Source organism: Pseudophryne corroboree, chromosome 5 (assembly GCF_028390025.1).
Source record: "Pseudophryne corroboree isolate aPseCor3 chromosome 5, aPseCor3.hap2, whole genome shotgun sequence".
Classification (NCBI taxonomy): Eukaryota; Metazoa; Chordata; class Amphibia; order Anura; family Myobatrachidae; genus Pseudophryne; species Pseudophryne corroboree.
Window position 1 is genome coordinate 549,378,748 of NC_086448.1, and position 23,229 is coordinate 549,401,976.

The 23,229-nt window shown below is 45.3% G+C and overlaps 1 pseudogene; it reads right to left on the reverse strand.

Annotated features, from left to right (window-relative positions):
* Positions 1-14,210: 14,210 nt before the first annotated feature.
* LOC134930091 (5S ribosomal RNA) lies at positions 14,211-14,328 on the reverse strand (annotated as a pseudogene).
* Between the last annotated feature and the right edge of the window lie 8,901 nt (positions 14,329-23,229).

The following is a 23,229-nucleotide window of genomic DNA, read 5'->3' on the forward strand; positions in this document are numbered from 1 at the left end:
CCATTAATGCCTGTCCCAAACGTCCGGGAAACTCCAAATCCTAGCTCGCCAAGGAGAGGGCCGGCTAGGAGTAATGATCTCCTCTCCATCTCCTCAAGATTGTAATCTCCCAGTCTCGCTTCAAGTTGCTCAACGTTATCGGAACGTCATTGCCCTCCTTGATTCCGGAGCAGCTGGGAACTTTATTACCGAAGCCTATGTTAAACGGTGGTCCCTACCCACCGAGAGACTTCCTTCGTCCATTTCTTTAACTGCCGTGGATGGCAGCAAAATTTTTGATGCAGTTATTTCTTTAAGGACTCTACCAGTTCGTCTGAGAGTGGGAGTTCTTCATTCCGAACTTATTTCTTTTTTAGTGATTCCAAGAGCCACACATCCTGTGGTCCTGGGCCTTCCATGGCTCCGTCTTCACAATCCTACAATTGATTGGACGACTACGCAAATCCTGGCATGGGGTTCCTCCTGTGCTGAGACATGTTTGTTTAAAGTATTGCCTGTCTGTTCTTCCTCCCCCAGGTCGTCTGATGTTCCACCTCCTCCATATCAAGATTTCACGGATGTGTTCAGTAAAGCTTCTGCTGATATCCTTCCTCCTCATAGAGAATGGGACTGTCCGATTGATCTCGTTCCAGGGAAGGTTCCACCTCGAGGCCGAACTTATCCGTTGTCTCTGCCTGAGACGCATTCTATGGAGGAATATATTAAAGAGAACCTAGCAAAGGGGTTCATTCGACCTTCTTCTTCTCCAGCCGGCGCAGGCTTCTTTTTTGTAAAAAAGAAAGATTGTGGTCTGCGGCCGTGCATCGACTACAGAGGTTTGAACGACATTACCATCAAGAACCGTTATCCTTTACCCCTGATTACTGAGCTCTTTGACAGAGTTAGCGGAGCTACCATCTTTACAAAGCTGGACTTGCGAGGTGCATACAATCTCATCCGGATCCGTGAGGGTGACGAGTGGAAGACCGCCTTTAACACCCGTGACGGACATTATGAGTACCTCGTCATGCCCTTCGGATTGAGCAATGCTCCAGCTGTCTTCCAGCATTTTGTCAATGAGATCTTCAGAGACATTCTATACCGTCATGTCGTGGTCTATCTAGACGATATCCTCATTTTTGCCAACGATTTAGAGGAACATCGTTTTTGGGTTAAAGAGGTTCTGTCCCGTCTCCGTGTCAATCATCTCTATTGCAAATTAGAAAAATGCGTCTTTGAAGTCAAGTCCATTCCGTTTCTAGGGTACATTGTGTCCGGTTCCGGACTAGAGATGGATCCTGAGAAACTACAAGCAATCCAAAATTGGCCGGTACCCTTAACCCTCAAAGGGGTCCAGAGGTTCTTAGGGTTCGCCAACTATTACCGAAAGTTTATACGAGACTTTTCCACCATTGTGGCGCCTATTACTGCTTTCACTAAGAAGGGTGCTAACCCGTCCAAGTGGTCTGAAGAAGCCATGCAAGCATTTCATCTTTTAAAACAAAGGTTCATCTCTGCGCCTGTTCTGAAACAGCCTGACATCGACTCTCCTTTCATCTTAGAGGTGGATGCCTCCTCCGTTGGAGTAGGAGCGGTGTTATCTCAGAGGGCTAAAGATGGCCATTTACACCCTTGCAGTTTCTTCTCCCGGAAGTTCTCCCCAGCTGAGCGCAACTATGCCATTGGCGACCAGGAGTTGCTAGCCATCAAGCTCGCTCTAGAAGAGTGGAGGTATCTGTTGGAGGGAGCTTCTCATTCAATCACCATACTTACAGACCACAAGAACCTTTTATACCTGAAGGGCGCACAATGTCTCAACCCTCGTCAGGCCAGATGGGCACTTTTCTTTTCCAGGTTCGACTTTAAACTCCAGTTCTGTCCGGGCTCTCAGAATCGCAAGGCCGATGCCCTTTCCCGCTCATGGGAGCAAGAAAATGAGTCAGAGTCTTCAGACAAGCATCCTATTATAAATCCGTTGGCATTCTCCACGGTAGGGATGGACTCTACGCCCCCATCAGGGAAAAGTTTTGTGAAGCCGATGCTAAGGAAGAAGCTCATGCATTGGGCCCATGCTTCCCGTTTTGCCGGACATACAGGTATCCAAAAAACCCTGGAGTTTATCTCTAGGTCCTATTGGTGGCCAACTCTGAAAAAGGACGTCTTGGAGTTTATTGCATCTTGCCCAAAGTGTGCCCAACATAAAGTATCCCGCCAGTCGCCTGCGGGGCAACTGGTTCCACTATCCGTTCCCCGTCGACCATGGACCCACTTGTCGATGGATTTCATTACAGACTTACCCATGTGCAACAAGTTCAATACCATCTGGGTGGTAGTTGACCGGTTCACCAAGATGGCACACTTCATTCCTCTCACCGGTCTTCCGTCAGCTTCCAAGTTGGCTCAAGTATTCATACAAGAGATCTTCCAACTCCACGGTCTTCCTGAAGAAATTATCTCAGATCGAGGAGTTCAATTCACAGCCAAATTCTGGCGAAGTTTATGTCAAGTCCTCCAAGTCAAGCTAAAGTTTTCCACGGCTTACCATCCTCAGACCAATGGTCAAACCGAGAGGGTGAATCAGGACTTGGAGGCCTTCCTCCGCATCTATGTGTCCTCCTCTCAAGATGACTGGGTTCAATTACTTCCCTGGGCCGAGTTCTGTCATAACAACCAGTATCATTCTTCATCTGCTTCAACACCATTCTTCACTAACTTTGGATTCCACCCTAAAGTCCCTGAGTTCCAACCGCTTCCAGCAACTTCTGTTCCCGCAGTGGATATCACCTTGCATCAGTTTGCCAATATCTGGAAGAGCATACGATCAGCTCTGCTCAAGGCATCGTTCAGGTACAAGAAGTTTGCGGATAAGAAGCGTCGAGCAGTTCCTGCTCTCAAGGTGGGTGATCGGGTATGGTTATCCACGAAGAATTTGAGGTTAAGAGTTCCCAGTATGAAGTTTGCACCTCGCTATATCGGTCCTTTCAAGATTGAACAAGTCATCAATCCTGTTGCTTACAGACTCCAGTTGCCTCCCTTCTTAAAAATACCCAGGACATTCCATGTTTCCCTGTTGAAACCGCTGATCTTGAATCGGTTTCATTCCTCACTTCCTCCAACTCCGAAAGTCCAAACTCAACGAGGCGTTGAGTATGAAGTGGCCAAGATCCTGGACTCACGTCACCGTTACGGTCAACTACAATATCTTATTGACTGGAAGGGTTATGGTCCTGAGGAACGTTCATGGACCAATGCTTCTGATGTCCATGCTCCTGCCTTGGTCCGGAGATTCCATTCCAAGTATCCTCAAAAGCCAAAGAAGTGTCCTGGGGCCACTCCTAAAGGGGGGGGTGCTGTCACGATCCGGGTATCTGGACGCCATTTCTTACCCATCAGATGCCTCCTAAGGCTGGCTCAGCGCTCCAGGACCGTATCCCATCTGTTATCCTGATGTGTACATTCCTGTATCCTCTCCTGTCACTCTGGGACGCTGTCACAGTAAACGCCATATTACACCTGGCATGGCGTCTCCCGCGGCCTCCACCGCCGTCCCTGAACTTCTGCATGCAGAGTGTCTGAGTGGCGATTACGTCAGCCGCGGCCTCCGCTGTGTCCGCGTGGTTGGATGTGCATCTGTCAGCCTGGCGCCTCCTGTCTCCGGTGGCCGGCGCCGCCATTACTGTTTTCATTACCACATGGATTACAAACCAAACTTCCCTCCAAGTGTCTGCATGGGCGCAGCCATCTTGGATTCTGTCAGCTGATCATTTCCACCAATCTGTTCTCAGTATTGATAATCTGCATAATTGCCTAGCCAATCCCTTCCTTGCTGCAGGTATAAATACACTGTGCCTGAGCAAGGAAGGCGTCAGTGCTTTGGTTGTCAAACCTAGTTCCTGTTTGTCTCTCTCCTGTGATTGTCTTCCAGGTTCCAGCTCCTGTCTCAAGACTTCCACCATAGAGACCCGCACCAGCATTCCACCTGCGGTGTAGCCTGACTCTCCAATCCATTGTGGATTCATCTGTTTCCAGCTACAACATTACCTGCTTCCAGCTCAGCTTCCAGCAGAGTACAGCTTCTCTTAAAGGGCCGGTGTCCTTTCTACACTTTACCACTCTCCACCGGTATTATTATTTCTCCGCTCTCAAGTTCTACATTTCAGTTCATATTTCATCGCTCCCAAGTTCATTTATTATTTAACTGGTTCCAGCCAGTATCCACTCCGTGCTAACAACAGTCTGGTTCCAGCCAGTATCCACAGCAGCCGTTTTATCTTCAGCAACCCAGCTTTTCCTGGAACACCAGCTGGCACAATCCTGGGTTATCTCCATTGCTACAGTCGGGCCTGGTAAGGACTTTCCATCTAGAAGATCATAAGAACTATCTCACACTACCAGTGCCCTGTGGCTCCTGCCATCCTGTAGTACCCAGGAACTGTATTTATTCTTTGCTGACTTTTACGTTTTCTTTTACTGCTGCTGTGTTGCGGAGTTGTCATAATAAACATCATTTGACTTTTATCCAAGTTGTCGTGGTCACGCCTTCGGGCAGTTATTATTCATGTTACTTACATGTCCAGGGGTCTGATACAACCTCCCAGGTTCCGGTACATCTCAGCCCCTACAACTGAGGCTGCCTCCCGTCAGCTCAGGCCCTCAGTTGTGACAGCACACAGCTGACAACCTCTTACGGAAACTGAGGAATATCATTGCAGAATGGCTTACCCCAATTGGACTCTCCTGGGGATTTGTGATATCGGACAACGCCACCAATATTGTGCATGTATTACATCTGGGCAAATTCCAGCATGTCCCATGTTTTGCACATACATTAATTTGGTGGAGCAGCAAAAGGCCATTCAAGCCTATGCATCCACCTACGCTATAGGTAAAGGAGGGGTAATGCACCTGACTCAAGCGCAGTGGAGAATGATTTCCGTCTTGTGCAAGGTTCTCCAACCCTTCGAACTTGCCACATGTGAAGTTAGTTCAGACACCGCCAGCTTGAGTCAGGTCATTCCCCTCATCAGGCTTTTGCAGAAGCAGCTGGATAAATTGAAGGAGGAGCTAAGACAGAGCGATTCTGCAAAGTATGTGGGACTTGTGGATGGAGCCCTTCATCCGCTTTGTCAGGATTCAAGGGTGGTCAATCTGTTGAAATCAGAGCACTACATTTTGGCCACCGTGCTTGATCCTAGGTTTAAAGCCTATGTTGTATCTCTCTTTCCAGCAGACACAAGTGTGCAGAGGTGCAAAGACCTGCTGGTTAGTAAGTTGTCAACTCAAGCGGAATGTGACCCATCAACAGCTCCTCCTTCAATTTCTCCCACCACTGGGGTTGCAAGGAAAAGGATAACATTCCCTAGCCCACCCGCTGGCAATGATGCAGGGAAGTCAGGAGCCAAAGATGACATCTGGTCCGGACTGAAGGACCTGCCAACGATTACTGACATGTCGTCTACTGTCACTGCATATGATTCTGTCACCATTGAAAGAATGGTGGAGGATTATATGAGTGACAGCATCCAAGTAGGCATGTCAGACAGTCCGTACGTATACTGGCAGGAAAAAGAGGCAATTTGGAGGCCCTTGCAAAAACTGGCTTTATTTTACCTAAGTTGCCCCCCCTCCAGTGTATACACCGAAAGAGTGTTTAGTGCAGCCAATAACCTTGTCAGCGATTGGCATAGGAAGTTACTTCCACTAAATGTGGAGAAGATGATGTTCATCAAAATGAATTATAAAGTCCACCGGGAAACCTTTACCAGCAATTGCCTCCAGAAAGTACACAGGGACCTGTGATAGTGGAGTCCAGCGGGGATGAATTAATACTCAGTGAGGAGGATGTACACAGTGAAAGGGGTGAGGAATCGGAGGATGATGATGAGGTGGACATCTTGCCTCTGTAGATCCAGTTTTTGCAAGGAGAGATTGATTGCTTCTGTTTTGGTGGGGGCCCAAACAAAAAAGTAATTTCAGCCACAATCGTGTGGCATACCCTGTCGCTGAAATGATTGGTTTGTTAAAGTGTGCATGTCCTGTTTATACAACATAAGGGTGGGTGGGAGGGCCCAAGGACAATTCCATCTCTTTCTTCTTTGCATCATGTGCTGTTTGGGGACTAGTTTTTTTAAGTGCCATCCTGTCTGTAACTGCAGTGCCACTCCTAGATGGGCCAGGTGTTTGTGCCACACACTTGTGTCGCTTAGCTTGGCCATCCAGCTACCTCATTTCACCTCTTTTTCTTATTTGCATCATGTGCTGTTTGGGGCCTATTTTTTAAATCTGCCATCCTGTCTGCCACTGCAGTGCCACTCCTAGATGGGCCAGGTGTTTGTGCCGCACACTTGTGTCACTTAGCTTAGTTATACAGCTACCTCATTGCACCTCTTTTTCTTCTTTGCATCATGTGCTGTTTGGGGCCTATTTTTTCAATCTGCCATCCTGTCTATAACTGAAGTTCCACTCCTAGATGGGCCAGGTGTTTGTGCCGCACACTTGTGTCGCTTAGCTTGGCCATCCAGCTACCTAATTGCACCTCTTTTTCTTCTTTGCATCATGTGCTGTTTGGGGACTAGTTTTTGAATAGTGCCATCTTGTCTGCAACTACAGTGCCACTCTTAGTTGGGCCAGGTGTTTGTGCCGCACACTTGTGTTGCTTAGCTTAGTCATACAGCCACCTCGGTGCAACTTTTAGGCTTAACAAAGATATTGTGAGTAGAGATGTGCAGCGGGCATTTTTCGGGTTTTGTGTTTTGGTTTTGGATTCGGTTCCACGGTCGTGTTTTGGATTCGGATGCATTTTGGCAAAACCACCCTTTCGAATTTATGTCGGATTCGGATGCGTTTTGGATTCGGGTGTTTTTTTTTCAAAAAACCCTCAAAAACATCTTAAATCATAGAATTTGGGGGTAATTTTGATCCTATAGTATTATTAACCTCAATAACCATAATTTCCACTCATTTTCAGTCTATTCTGAACACCTCACACCTCACAATATTATGTTTAATCCTAAAATTTGCACCAAGGTCGCTAGATGACTAAGCTAAGCGATCCAAGTGGGCAGCACAAACACCTGGCCCATCTAGGAGTGGCACTGCAGTGTTAGATAGGATGGCACTTAAAAAAATAGTCCCCAAACAGCACATGATGCAAAGATAAATAAAAAAAGTGGTGCAAGATGGAATTGTCCTTGGGCCCTCCCACCCACCCTTATGTTGTATAAACAGAACATGCACACTTTAACAAATCTTTTCAGCGACAGGGTCTGCCACATGACTGTGGCTGAAATGACTGGTTGGTTGGTTTGGGCCCCCACCAAAAAAAGAAGCAATCAATCTCTCCTTGCACAAACTGTCTCTACAGAGGCAAGATGTCCACCTCATCCTCATCCCCCGATTCCTCACCCCTTTCACTGTGTACATCCTCCTCCTCACAGAGTATTAATTAATCCCCACTGGAATCCGCCATCACAGGTCCCTGTGTACTTTCTGGAGGCAATTGCTGGTAAATGTCTCCATGGAGGAATTTATTATAATTAATTTTGATAAACATCATCTTCTCCACATTTTGTGGAAGTAACCTCGTACGCCGATTGCTGACAAGGTGAGCGGCTGCACTAAACACTATTTCGGAGTACACACTGGAGGGGGGGCAACTTAGGTAAAATAAAGCCAGTTTTTGCAAGGGCCTCCAAATTGCCTCTTTTTCCTGCCAGTATACGTACGGACTGTCTGACGTGCCTACTTGGATGCTGTAACTCATATAATCCTCCACCACTCTTTCAATGGTGACAGAATCATATGCAGTGACAGTAGACGACATGTCAGTAATCGTTGGCAGGTCCTTCGGTCCGGACCAGATGTCAGCACTTGCTCCTGACTGCCCTGCATCACCGCCAGCGGGTGGTTTTGGAAGTTTTATCCTTTTCCTCGCAGCTCCAGTGGCTGTAGAAATTGAAGGAGGAGCTGTTGGCGGGTCACGTTCCTCTTTACTTGACAATTGTCTCACCAGCAGGTCTTTGAACATCTGCAGACTTGTGTCTGCCGGAGAGATACAACGTAGGCTTTAAACCTAGGATCGAGCACGGTGGCCAAAATGTAGTGCTCTAATTTCAACAGATTGACCACCCGTGAATCCTGTTTAAGCGAATGAAGGGCTCCATCCACAAGTCCCACATGCCTAGCGGAATCGCTCCGTTTTAGCTCCTCCTTCAATCTCTCCAGCTGCTTCTGCAAAAGCCTGATGAGTGAAATGAACTGACTTAGGCTGGCAGTGTCTGAACTGACTTCACGTGTGGCAAGTTCAAAGGTTTTGAGAACCTTGCACAACATGGAAATTATTCTCCACTGCGCTTGAATCAGGTGCATTCCCCCTCCTTTGCCTATATCGTAGGCAGATGTATAGGCTTGAATGGCTTTTTGCTGCTCCTCCATCCTCTGAAGCATATAGAGGGTTGAATTCCACCTCATTACCACCTCTTGCTTCAGATGATGGCAGGGCATGTTCAGGAGTGTTTACTGGTGCTCCAGTCTTCGGCACGCAGTGGCTGAATGCCGAAAGTGGCCCGCAATTTTTCGAGCCACCAACAGCATCTCCTGCACGCCCCTGTCGTTTCTCAAAAAATTATGCACCACCAAATTAATTGTATGTGCAAAACATGGGACGTGCTGGAATTTGCCCACATGTAATGCAGGCACAATATTGGTGGCATTGTCCGATATCACAAATCCCCAGGAGAGTCCAACTGGGGTAAGCCAATCTGTAATGATGTTCCTCAGTTTCCGTAAGATGTTGTCAGCTGTGTGCCTCTTATGCAAAGCGGTGATACAAAGCGTAGCCTGCCTAGGAACGAGTTGGCATTTGCGAGATGCTGCTACTGGTGCTGCCGCTGTTGTTGCTGCAGGAGGCAATACATCTACCCAGTGGGCTGTCACAGTCATAAAGTCCTTAGTCTGCCCTGCTCCACTTGTCCACATGTCCGTGGTTAAGTGGACAGTGGGTACAACGCCATTTTTTAGGACACTGAGGACACTTTTTCTGATGTCTGTGTACATTCTTGGTATCGCCTGCCTAGAGAAGTGGAACCTAGATAGGATTTGGTACTGGGGACACACTTTTCAAGTAATTCTCTAAGTCCCTGTGAACTAATGGTGGATACCGGACGCACGTCTTACACCAACATAGTTGTCAAGGCCTGAGTTATCCGCTTTGCAACAGGATGACTGCTGTGATATTTCATCTTCCTCGCAAAGGACTGTTGGACAATCAATTGCTTACTGGAAGTAGTACAAGTGGTCTTCTGACTTCCCCTCTGGGATGATGATCGACTCCCAGCAGCAACAACAGCAGCGCCAGCAGCAACAGCAGCAGTAGGCGTTCCACTCAAGGATCCATCGGAGGAATCCCAGTTAGGAGAGGACTCGTCAGACTTGCCAGTGACATGGCCTGCAGGACTATTGGCGTTCCTGTCTAAGGAGGAAATTGACATTGAGGCAGTTGGTGGTGTGGTTTGCAGGAGCTTGGGTACAAGAGGAAGAAGGGATTTAGCTGCCAGTGTACTGCTTCCGCTGTCACCCAAAGTTTTTTAACTTGTCAATGACTTCTGATGAATGCTCTCCAGGTGACATATAAGGGAGGATGTTCCTAGGTAGTTTAATGTCCTTACCCCTACTTATTACAGCTTGACAAAGGCAACACATGGCTTGACACCTGTTGTCCACATTTCTGTTGAAATAATTCCACACCAAAGAGGTGATTTTTTTTTTGTATTTTGACCAGGCATGTCAATGGCCTTATTCATCCCACGGACAACAGGTGTCTCCCCGCTGCCTGACTTAAACAAACCACCTCACCATCAGAATCCTCCTCGTCAATTTCCTCCTCAGCGCCAGCAACACCCATATCCTCATCTTGGTGTACTTCAACAGTGACATCTTCAATTTGAATATCAGGAACTAGACTGTGGGTGCTCCTTCCAGCACTTGCAGAGGGCGTGCAAATGGTGGAAGGAGCCACCTCTTTCCATCCAGTGTTGGGAAGGACAGGCATCGCAACCGACACAATTGGACTCTCCTTGGAGAATTGTGATTTAAAAAGCACAGTTCTTTACTTTGCTTTTGCCAGCTTAACTCTTTTAATTTTTCTAGCGGGAGGATGAGTGCTTCCATCATGTGAAGCTGAACCACTAGCCATGAACATAGGCAAGGGCCTCAGCCGTTCCTGGCCACTCCATGTCGTAAATGGCATATTGGCAAGTTTACGCTTCTCCTCAGATGATTTTAATTTAGATTTTGGGTAATTTTACTGAATTTTTGCTTTTTGGATTTTACATGCTCTCTACTATCACATTGGGCATCGGCCTTTGGCAGACGACGTTGATGGCATTGAATCATCTCTGCCATTACTAGTGGCAGCAGCTTCAGCACTAGGTGGAAGTGGATCTTGATCTTTCCCTATTTTACCCTCCACATTTTTGTTCTCCATTTTTTAATGTGTGGAATTATATGCCAGTAATGCACAAGTGAAAATGTCGGCGACACGCGGCTCTTTATATGGAATCCGAATATCACGAGAATCCAACAGCGAGATGATGACGTTTTCCCTTGTTTGAGTTTTCCGAGTCAGGCGGGAACAACCGAGTCTGCCTCGGACCCGTGTAAACCACATGCAGTTCGGGGGGGGTTCGGTTCTCAGAGAACTGAACCCGCTCATCTCTAATTGTGAGGTGTGAGGTGTTCAGAATAGTCTGGAAATTAGTGGAAATGATTGTTATTGAGGTTAATAATGCTGTAGGAGCAAAATAACCCCCAAATTCTGTGATTTTAGCTGTTTTTATGTTTGTTTTAAAAAATCATCCAGATCCAAAACCAAAACACGGAAGGGTGGTTTTGGCAAAACCAAGCCAAAACCAAAACATAATAATTGAATTAGAACCATAAGCAAAAAACAAAACACGAGATTTGCCCGCCGCACATCTCTAATGAAAATAACCATTACCATTCTCCATATGTAGATCAGGTTATACATCTATATTTTTCTCGATAATTCCTAATAATCCAAAGCAGGGTTTCCCAAACTCTGTCCCCAGTGAGCACTAACAGTCCTGATTTTAAAATATATACATGCTTGTGCACATGTTGTATAATCAAAGTACTAATTCAGTAACCTGTGCTTAAGCATGGTTATACTTAAACCAGGACTGTTAGTGTTCCTTGAGGACTGAATTTGTGAACCACCGATAAATGGTAAATAAATATAGTGGGTGTTATTTAAAGTTGCATGTACTCTATGTCTATTTTTGTGACCTATATAAAAGGGGTGTGTTTTACATTTCTGGATGTTCCGGCATAGCTAGAATAGACACAATCTGACTGTCTGGCTGTGAACTTTAATCTATGACCAAAGTTTGTGTGAAATGTCAAGGCACAGAACTGCATATAATGAAAGCAGCACTGCACACCAAAGAAGTCCTCATGTTCACTTCCTTCACAAACTCATTATGGAGCTCAACAGAGGCCACTGGAGAGCCATAAGCTTTTATGACTATAAGAGTGGTCTGCGACAGAGGAGAGTTTTGAATGATTGCAAGCTGCTTTTGGGGTAAAAGCACTCTCCTAAACCATGGTGTTTGGGTGATTTGTAGAATTTCTGCTTAGTATATGGTCCCTGGAAGATGAGGAGTGCTGTAGCCACCTGTGGCCACCATCACCAAGGACAAAGTTTTTGCCATGCGGGCTGTTGTTGAGGTGGACCCCAGGTTGAATGTGGCCCTGTTAGAGAAGGAGATAGGCATCTCATTGATATCCAAACACTTGATACTCCACAAAATGTTTAGCCTGAGCAAGGATTCTACATGCTAGGTGCCCCATAATCTGACTCGAGAGCAGAAGGAGGCTCAGGTGACATAGTGCTGCACCATTCTGGCCAGGTTTGATGGTAGTCACTCAAATTCTGTCTGGGAGATTATCAGTGGTAATGAATCCAGGATATACAGTATTGACCCTGAGAACAAACAACAGTAGGCCCAGTGGACCTCAGTTGGAGGTGCACTGCCACAAAAGTTCCAATGTGAGCACAGCAGATTGTAGCTACTTTTGTGTCCAAGACTGGTCATGTAGCTACTATACCACTTATATAGCAGTACACCTTGACTGGGGACTAGTACGCCAACCAATGCCTGCCTCAAGTGCTGGAAGCCATTTCCAGGTGCCATCCAATAATTTGTTCTCGTGGCGCCCTTCTCCAACACAACAATGCACCAGCCAACAAGTCCAGGAAAGTGGTTGATTTTTATGGCTCATGAAAGTATCCAGGAGCTTTTGTAAGGTAGGCTTTTAACACTGTCCCACATCGTAGACTGCTAAATAAACTTTAAAGCTTTGGATTGGATACTAACATGGTTGAATCGATAAGATCTTGCTTGCAGGATAGAGAACAGAGAGTTGTATTAAATGAAGTGCATTCACATGAGGGACATTTTACCATTGGAGTACCCCAGGGATCTGTACTTGGACCAGTGCTTTTTAATATCTTTATTGGTGACACTGCAAATGGCATTAAAGGGAAAGCCTTTTTGCAGATGACACAAAGGTATGCAACAGGGTAGACACACCAGTAGGAGTAAAACAAATGATTGAGGATCTAGGTAGACTAGAGGAATGGTCAAGAGCATGGCAGTTACAGTTTAATGCCCAAAAATCATACACTTGGGTCTCAAAAATCCAAAAGATAAACAGTATTAATGGCACTATACTGGAAACTACTGAGGAGGAAAGGGATCTAGAAGTCACTATTTCAGGTGACTTAAAGGCAGGTTAGCAATGTAACAAATTATCAGCAGAAAGAAAGAAGAAATAATGCCACTGTATAGGTCATTGGTATGGCCTCTTCTAGAATACTGTGTTCAATTCTAGGGGCTATATCTTCAAAAGGATATTAATACATTAGAGACTGTACAAAGAAGGGCAACTAAAATGGTGCATGGCCTACATCACAAAACATACTCAGAAAGACTAAAAAATCTCAATATGTATAGTTTGGAGCAGAGAAGGGAAAGGGGGGACATGATATAGACTTTCAAATGTCTCAAGGGTTTTAACAAAGTCCAGAAGGGAAGATTTCTTCAAATGAAGAGAAGTATTTGAACACGGGGACATGCACTGAAACTGGAGGGAGGTAGGTTCAGGGGAAATTTGAGGAAGAAATTACTTCACAGAAATAGTAGTACTATTTCAAGTGGTGCTGTGGATTTACTTTTTAACTTTGGAAAAGGCTGACTGTTTCCCAAATATGCACATGGGTTTCTCTGTATTAGTCACTGACATTCCTGTGACCGTCCTGTTCTGTAGCTTTTGGGTACTGTCATATCCAAGGTGACAAAATCTTCTATGCCAGAGTTCTAATAATTATGACTTACTTGTCTTTATTACTTAGCAGTGCTGTGAAGCAAGGACATATAATGTGCCTGTAGTGATAATTGTCCCACTTCTGTTTCTCACAATTAGTGATGTGCACCGGAAATTTTTCGGGTTTTGTGTTTTGGTCTTGGATTCGGTTCCACGGCCGTGTTTTGGATTTGGACGCGTTTTGGCAAAACCTCCCTGAATTTTTTTTGTCAGATTCGGGTGTGTTTTGGATTCGGGTGTTTTTTTACAACAAAACCCTCAAAAACAGCTTAAATCATAGCATTTGTGTGTCATTTTGATCCCATAGTATTATTAACCTCAATAACCATAATTTCCACTCATTTTCAGTCTATTCTGAACACCTGGAAAAGTAGAGAATGGTTCCCGTATAGTACCGGAGCCAAAGAGAAAAAAGAAAGACTATGTGTCTCTTCTGGGGCACACTTTTGTTGAAAATTATGAAAAATTGTAAGTTAAAATGTAACTTTTATTATATACCCTCTTAAAATAATGGCTATAAAGCAAAAAGAGAAATAACAACTAAGTAAATTATTTTATCAATCCATCAGAATTAATATCAATTGATGTGATTGTTACAAATCTGGCATGATAGCTCGGTGAGTGAAAATATATATGTGTCTCCAATACTGGCAAATAAATAAATGATCTCTTATCCTGAGTATGGAACATTATAATCTCAGATAACGATATCACAGGAAGAAAGAGAAAACGTAAAATAAGATATATGCTGGGCTCCACAAAAATGCTAATTGAATATGGAATGTATTGCTTAATTCTAGGTCCTGTGTCCTTGGTTTGGATAAAAATACCTGCAGTACCTGGTATTCTCTGTTGGTCTCCCACCCAGGTACTGACCTGGCCCACAGTGCTTGGCTTCCAAGATCAGATGAGGTTGGGCATACTCAGTGTGGTTTGACCGCAGGTAGATATATCACACCTGATAACACTGGGAACCATGTATTGTGGGATCTGAAAGAAAACCCAGCTTTCCTGTATGGTTGCTGGGTGCTATTAGGTCAAAAAAATATAAGAAAATATATATACATGTGGTACCTGGTATTCGCTGAGGGTCTCCCAACCAGGTACTGACCCGGCCCACAGTGCCTGGTTTCAAAAGAATCAGGCAAAATAATACATTCAGTGTGATTTGCCCATAGGTGAAAAAAAAAATCACACCTAGGGGCTGCTGAAACACATGTGGGAAACAAGTACACTGAGGACTTACTTGTTTCCCACATGTGTTTCAGCAGCCCCTAGGTATGATTTTTTTTCACCTATGGGCAAATCACACTGAATGTATTATTTTGCCTGATTCTTTTGAAACCAGGCACTGTGGGCCGGGTCAGTACCTGGTTGGGAGACCCTCAGCGAATACCAGGTACCACAGGTATATATATTTTATTATATTTTTTTGACCTAATAGCACCCAGCAACCATACAGGAAAGCTGGGTTTTCTTTCAGATCCCACAATACATGGTTCCCAGTATTATCAGGTGTGATATATCTACCTACGGTCAAACCACACTGAGTATGCCCAACCTCGTCTGATCTTGGAAGCCAAGCACTGTGGGCCAGGTCAGTACCTGGGTGGGAGACCACCAGAGAATACCAGGTACTGCATGTATTTTTATCCAAACCAAAGACACAGGACCTAGAATTAAGCAATACATTCCATATTCAATTAGCATTTTTGTGGAGCCCAGCATATATCTTATTTTACGTTTTCTCTTTCTTCCTGTGATATCGTTATCTGAGATTATATTGTTCCATACTCAGGATAAGAGATCATTTATTTATTTGCCAGTATTGGAGACACATATATATTTTCACTCACCGAGCTATCATGCCAGATTTGTAACAATCACATCAATTGATATTTATTCTGATGGATTGATAAAATAATTTACTTAGTTGTTATTTCTCTTTTTGCTTTATAGCCATTATTTTAAGAGGGTATATAATAAAAGTTACATTTTAACTTACAATTTTTCATAATTTTCAACAAAAGTGTGCCCCAGAAGAGACACATAGGGGTATATTTACTAAGGTCCCGATTTTGACCGAGATGCCGTTTTTTCTTCAAAGTGTCATCTCGGCAATTTACTAAGCAAAAATCACGGCAGTGATGAGGGCATTCGTAATATTTTGGAAGTCCTAGGAAAAAATCACGAATCAATACACCATCGGTCAAATACGCCTGCAATTTGGTAGAAATCGGTCATTTACTAAAAAGTGCAAAACACAAACACTGCCGACAATAGCCAAACACTGCCGTGCTAAAATACAAATCGTGAAAAAGTGCTAAAAAAAAACAGACCTGCTTTTTTATCCCGTGTTTGTATAGGCATGCACGGATCCATGAGATCCGTGCATGTTTTTCAGTGGGAAGGGGTGGGAAATGTTATAATTTTTCAAAAAAAAAATGCGTGGGGTCCCCCCTCCTAAACCAAACCAGCCTCGGGCTCTTTGAGCCGGCCCTGGTTGCAAAAATATGGGAAAAAAATTGACAGGGGTTCCCCCATATTTAAGCAACCAGCACCGGGCTCTGCGCCTGGTCCTGGTTCCAAAAATACGGGGGACAAAAAGCGTAGGGGTCCCCCGTATTTTTGAAACCAGCACCGGGCTCCACTAGCTGGACAGATAATGCCACAGCCGGAGGTCACTTTTATACAGTGCCTTGCGGCCGTGGCATCAAATATCCAACTAGTCACCCCTGGCCGGGGTACCCTGGGGGAGTGGGGACGCCTTCAATCAAGGGGTCCCCCCCCCAGCCACCCAAGGGCCAGGGGTGAAGCCCGAGGCTGTCCCCCCCATCCAATGGGCTGCGGATGGGGGGCTGATAGCCTTTGTTGAAAGTTATGAATATTGTTTTTAGTAGCAGTACTACAAGTCCCAGCAAGCCTCCCCCGCAAGCTGGTACTTGGAGAACCACAAGTACCAGCATGCGGCGGAAAACGGGGCCCGCTGGTACCTGTAGTACTACTACTAAAAAAATACCCCAATAAAGAAATTACACACACACCTTGAAAGTATAACTTTAATGCATACATACACACCACCATATACACATACTTACCTTATGTTCACACGAGGGTCGGTCCTCTTCTCCAGTAGAATCCATGGTGTACCTGTTGAAAAAATCCTGCTCACCAAATCCAGTGTAGAGGGCTCCTCGGATAATCCATTTGTAATCCACGTACTTGTAAAAATAAAAAAACGGGACACCCGACCATGAACTGAAAGGGGACCCATGTTTTCACATGGGACCCCTTTCCCCGAATGCCAGAAACCCCCTCTGACTGATGTCTAAGTGGGTTTCTTCAGCCAATCAGGGAGCGCCACATTGTGGCACCCTCCTGATCGGCTGTGTGCTCCTGTACTGTCTGACAGGCGGCACACGGCAGTGTTACAATGTAGCGCCTATGCGCTCCATTGTAACCAATGGTGGGAACTTTGAGGTCAGCGGTTGACCGAAAGTGACCTCACCGCTGACCACAAAGTTCCCACCATTGGTTACAATGGAGCGCATAGGCGCTACATTGTAACACTGCCGTGTGCCGCCTGTCAGACAGTACAGGAGCACACAGCCGATCAGGAGGGTGCCACAATGTGGCGCTCCCTGATTGGCTGAAGAAACCCACTTAGACATCAGTCAGAGGGGGTTTCTGGCATTCGGGGAAAGGGGTCCCATGTGAAAACATGGGTCCCCTTTCAGTTCGTGGTCGGGTGTCCTGTTTTTTTATTTTTACAAGTACGTGGATTACAAATGGATTATCCGAGGAGCCCTCTACACTGGATTTGGTGAGCAGGATTTTTTCAACAGGTACACCATGGATTCTACTGGAGAAGAGGACCGACCCTCGTGTGAACATAAGGTAAGTATGTGTATATGGTGGTGTGTATGTATGCATTAAAGTTATACTTTCAAGGTGTGTGTGTAATGTCTTTATTGGGGTATTTTTTTAGTAGTAGTACTACAGGTACCAGCGGGCCCCGTTTTCCGCCGCATGCTGGTACTTGTGGTTCTCCAAGTACCAGCTTGCGGGGGAGGCTTGCTGGGACTTGTAGTACTGCTACTAAAAACAATATTCATAACTTTCAACAAAGGCTATCAGCCCCCCATCCGCAGCCCATTGGATGGGGGGGACAGCCTCGGGCTTCACCCCTGGCCCTTGGGTGGCTGGGGGGGGACCCCTTGATTGAAGGGGTCCCCACTCCCCCAGGGTACCCCGGCCAGGGGTGACTAGTTGGATATTTGATGCCACGGCCGCAAAGCACTGTATAAAAGTGACCCCCGGCTGTGGCATTATCTGTCCAGCTAGTGGAGCCCGGTGCTGGTTCCAAAAATACGGGGACCCCTACGCTTTTTGTCCCCCGTATTTTTGGAACCAGGACCAGGCGCAGAGCCCGGTGCTGGTTGCTTAAATATGGGGGAACCCCTGTCAATTTTTTCCCCATATTTTTGCAACCAGGGCCGGCTCAAAGAGCCCGAGGCTGGTTTGGCTTAGGAGGGGGGACCCCACGCAATTTTTTTTTAAAGTTTAAACATTTTTTATTTTTTTAACAAGGTGCACAATGAAGCCCTGCACGGATCTCTCAGATCCGGCCGAGATTCATTGTATTAAAGTCGGCAGTGTTTTACAAGTCACTCACGTAAAACACTGCCTAAAAAAACGAATGACATCGACATCGGAAAAAACGAAAATGTAGAATACGGCAGCTTAGTAAATCAGTCGTAATCAATTCAAAAAGTTGCATATTTACACTTTCGATGTCATTCGTGATTGAACTTTGACCTCAAACGGGAAAATACGATTCTTAGTAAATTTACCCCATAGTCTTTCTTTTTTCTCTTTGGCTCCGGTACTATACGGGAACCATTCTCTACTTTTCCAAATAGTTTACTGAACTGTTTCTGGGAGCACAACCAACCAAGCGCCAAATATTAATTATTTAATTCATGACATGGCCAGATGTTGGTTTTGATTGGATTTGTTTAAAGCTATAGCACTTATTACATCAATTTGACCAAGTGATCCTGTGCAGACTCAACCAACCTTTCTACTATTCTGAACACCTCACACCTCACAATATTATTTTTAGTCCTAAAATTTGCACCAAGGTTGCTGGATGGCTAAGCTAAGCGACCCAAGTGACCGACACAAACACCTGGCCCATCTAGAAGTGGCACTGCAGTGTCAGACAGGATGGCAGATTTAAAAAATAGTCCTCAAACAGCACATGATGCAAAGAAAAAAAGAGGTGCAATGAGATAGCTGTGTGACTAAGCTAAGCGACCCAAGTGGCCGCCACAAACACCTGGCCCATCAAGGAGTGGCACTGCAGTGTCAGACAGGATGGCAGATTTAAAAAAATAGTCCCCAAACAGCACATGATGCAAAGAAAAAAAGAGGTGCAATGAGGTAGCTGTGTGACTAAGCTAAGTGACCCAAGTGGCCGACACAAACACCTGGCCCATCTAGGAGTGGCACTGCAGTTTTCTAGCGAGAGTATGAGTGCTTCCATCCTCATGTGAATCTGAATCACTAGCCATGAACATAGGCCAGGGCCTCAGCCGTTTCTTGCCACTCCGTGTCGTAAATGGCATATTGGCAAGTTTACGCTTCTCATCAGACGCTTTTAATTTTGATTTTTGAGTCATTTTAATTAACTTTTGTAGTATACTTGACGACACAGAGGTAGAGCAATGGACTACTGTACCGTACTTCTATATATATACTGGTGGTCACAGCAACATTCCGCACTGTCCCCTCCTACTATATACTGTGCACAACTAAAATGCAGCACAGGTATGGATTCATAGTATACTTGACGACACAGAGATAGAGCAGTAGACTACTGTACCGTACTGCTATATATATATATACTGGTGGTCCCAGCAACATTCTGCACTGTCCCCTCCTACTATATACTGCGCTCAACTAAAATGCAGCACAGGTATGGATGCATAGTATACTTGATGACACAGAGGTAGAGCAGTGGACTACTGTACCGTACTGCTATCTATATACTGGAGGTCACAGCAACATTCTGCACTGTCCCCTCCTACTATATACTGCGCACAACTAAAATGCAGCACAGGTATGGATTCATAGTATACTTGACGACACAGAGGTAGAGCAGTGGACTACTGTACCGTACTGCTATATATATACTGGTGGTCCCAGCAACATGCTGCACTGTCCACTCCTACTATATACTGTGCACAACTAAAATGCAGCACAGGTATGGATTCATAGTATACTTGACGACACAGAGGTAGAGCAGTGGACTACTGTACCGTACTGCTATATTTATATACTGGTGGTCCCAGCAACATTCTGCACTGTCCTCTCCTACTATATACTGCGCACAACTAAAATGCAGCACAGGTATGGATGCATAGTATACTTGATGACACAGAGGTAGAGCAGTGGACTACTGTACCGTACTGCTATCTATATACTGGAGGTCACAGCAACATTCTGCACTGTCCCCTCCTACTATATACTGCGCACAACTAAAATGCAGCACAGGTATGGATGCATAGTATACTTGACGACACAAAGGTAGGGCAGTGGACTACTGTACCATACTGTTATATATATACTGGTGGTCACAGCAACATTCTGCACTGTCCTACTATATACTACAATGCAGCACAGATATGGAGCGTTTTTCAGGCAGAGAACGTAGATATTTTCAGCACACTGAGCACAGATATTTGAAAGCACACTGAGCACAGATATTTGAAAGCACACTGAGCACAGATATTTGCAGCACACTGAGCAGCACACTGAACACAGAAACTGAGAGAATGCAGCCATGTCCTCTCGCTATCATCTCCAAAGCACGAGTGAAAATGGCGGCGACGCGCGGCTCCTTATATGGAATACGAATCTTGCGAGAATCCGACAGCGGGATGATGGCGTTCGGTCGCGCTCGGGTTAACCGAGCAAGGCGGGAAGATTCGAGTCTGCCTCGGAACCGTGTAAAATGGGTGAAGTTCGGGGGTTTCGGATCCCAAGGAACCGAACCCGCTCATCACTACTCACAATGCACTTTCCTGTTGCGAATTACACTCTGTGGCCTTTTTGTTCTAGGATACTGATGGCAATAAAAAAATTTCCCACCTCTGGTACACAAAATATATTTTGGATTTCTGTGACTTTCGTTCTTGATCCAATTCTCAAACAAGAATTAACTGTCCCAACTTTTATGGATGTCAAGGTTTGATTTATAATCCCTTTGATATTGATCGGGTCACACTCACTTATCATGGTGAACCACTCCTCATTGCAGCTGATAAGTCTTGTTGTGCCAGAATCAATATACCAGCAATCTTTTCCTTGGTTATCTATGACACTCGGGGTAGTCTAATCTCAGTCATCACATTTCTGACCCTGCACATGATTCACTTTTCTCTGCTTACAGATGATTGCTTAGTGACATCTCTTGCGACAATTATAACACTTGAATTTAAATTTCATGAACTCACTCTTTGCTTGCAATGCATTTCTATCACTATTAGTTTCACAGGGTACATATTCCTGAAACTGTAATTGCTTTGGTCTCACTGTGCCTGTTGTTAACTTTGCAGTGTTTGCCTTTAATGCCATACCTAACTGTTCAAACCATGTTGTTAGATTTTGAAGCATGACTGTTGCTATTTGTTTATCATCTATTTGTACACCAACAAATGTTAACTGCTGAGATACAGACAGATATCATCCTGTCTATATAATCATTCATACTTCTACATTCATGTAGTTTTGTATAATACAGTGTGCGTTTAAGTTTATTCCCCTCATGGGCCTACATTATGATATGCCTCTTGCAATGCAGTCCACATCTAACTGACATGTTCCAATTAATTATGGAGTATACATATTGCAAGCCTATGTTTCCAATGTCTCTCTACAACATCTAGAATTAGTCTGTCACCTTGATCTACTGTTGCTTTCCACAGTCTTTCCCACTTGAGTTGCATCTCCATAGCATATTTCTATGTTGTGTGATTCTGCACCTTTAAGTTTATTGAACCCCATCATAGGAGTAATTTCTGTATGTGTACGCCTTACAGCCATTAGTTTGCAACTCTTGTACTGAAAGTGTTTCCTGTAACACTGGATAAGGAGAAGCATGAAGTGGTTCTTGTAACAGACTGAGGTCAGACAACTCACCAGCTGGTAACTGTCTCAGGTTTGCTGTGGTGGTGCAAGCGCTTGGACAGCAGTCAATGCATGTAAATAGAGATATGTGCTCTTGTGTTGTTGCTGGCAGCATGGCAGACATGCGCACATCCCAGCATGCAAATTGCAGTGCACCTGCCTGACACAGTATTTCATTCTGCAGCACCATTTACACCATGCAATCCTATGTATTGCGGGCTGGCACTTTTTCATGGAATGCATGCCGTGGCGTGCCACAGTGCCAGCAACAAAGTGTAAGGACACATCTTTAGTTTCAGGTCCCAGTAGATAAGGGGGAAATGTCCCTCTCCCACTGTATCACTTATACACAGTGACATTATGATGCCACTCATTATTATTATTATTATTACATTTTATTTATAGGGCGCCACAAGTGTTTCACAGCGCCATACAAAGGACAGTACAGGGAGACAAAACTTAGCATAACAGTAAATAAATAACAAAAATGGAGTGCAGGTAACAAAGAGCAACACAGTTCTCAAAACATAATATAGCTTAGATGTAAGTAGCGAAGGAGTAATCATTGTACTACTTGGGGCTGGCGGCCATAGATAGAGATGAGCCTTTACCAGCAGGAGAGAAAGCAGGTAAAGATGGTCGCTGAGTGAAATGTGTCAAGAAGAGTGTTTAGACAAGAGGAAAGAGGGCCCTGCTCTGAAGAGCTAACAATCTAGTGGGGAGGGGCAACAGACAGATGACATGAGGTGCAAGCAAGCAGGTAGAAGCCTGATGGTGGTATGCGAGCAAAGCAGAGATGTCCAAGGCATGGGGCAGGGGGATGGAGGAGCAGCCTAAGGACTAGGTTATGCATTGGAGGGGTACGCTTTGATAAATAGGTGGGTTTTCAATGCCCGTTTGAAGCTTTGCAAGGTTGGGGAGAGTCTAATGGAGTGGGGGAGCACATTCCACTGAAGGGGTGCAGCACGGGCAAAATCCTGAACTCGTGCATGGGAAGCAGTGACCAAGGCAGAGGAGAGATGACGGTCATCAGCCGACCGTAGTGGGCGGGAGGGAGTATGAAGGGAGAAGGAGGTTGGAGATGTAGGGAGCAGTGGAATTAGAGATGGCCTTGTATGTGAGGGTGAGGAGTTTGAAGAGGATTCTGTAGGGGAATGGGAGCCAGTGTAGATTTTGTTGAAGGGGAGTGGCAGAAGTGGAGTGGCGGGAGAGGAAGATGAGCCTAGCTGCAGAGTTGAGGATAGATTGGAGGGGAGCGATGTGGGAGCAAGTGAGGCCAGTGAGGAGCACATTGTAGTAGTCAAGTCGTGAGATGACCAGTGAGTGGATGATAAGTTTAGTTGCACTCTGGGAGAGAAATGGCCTGATGCGAGCAATGTTGCGTAGCTGGAACCGTCAAGATTGCGCCAGAGCATGGATGTAGGGTGCAAAGGAGAGGGAGAAGTCAAGAGTGACGCCCAGGCAGCGGAGTTGGGGAACGGGGGAGATGATAGTGTTGTCAACAGTGATAGAGATATTTGTAGGGGGTGTTGCTCTGGCTGGGAGAAAGATAATAAGTTCAGTTTTATCCATGTTGAGCTTCAGAGAGCGCTCAGACATCCAGGAGGAGATGGCAGAGAGGCAGCTGGAGACCTGAGAGAGGACAGAGGGGGA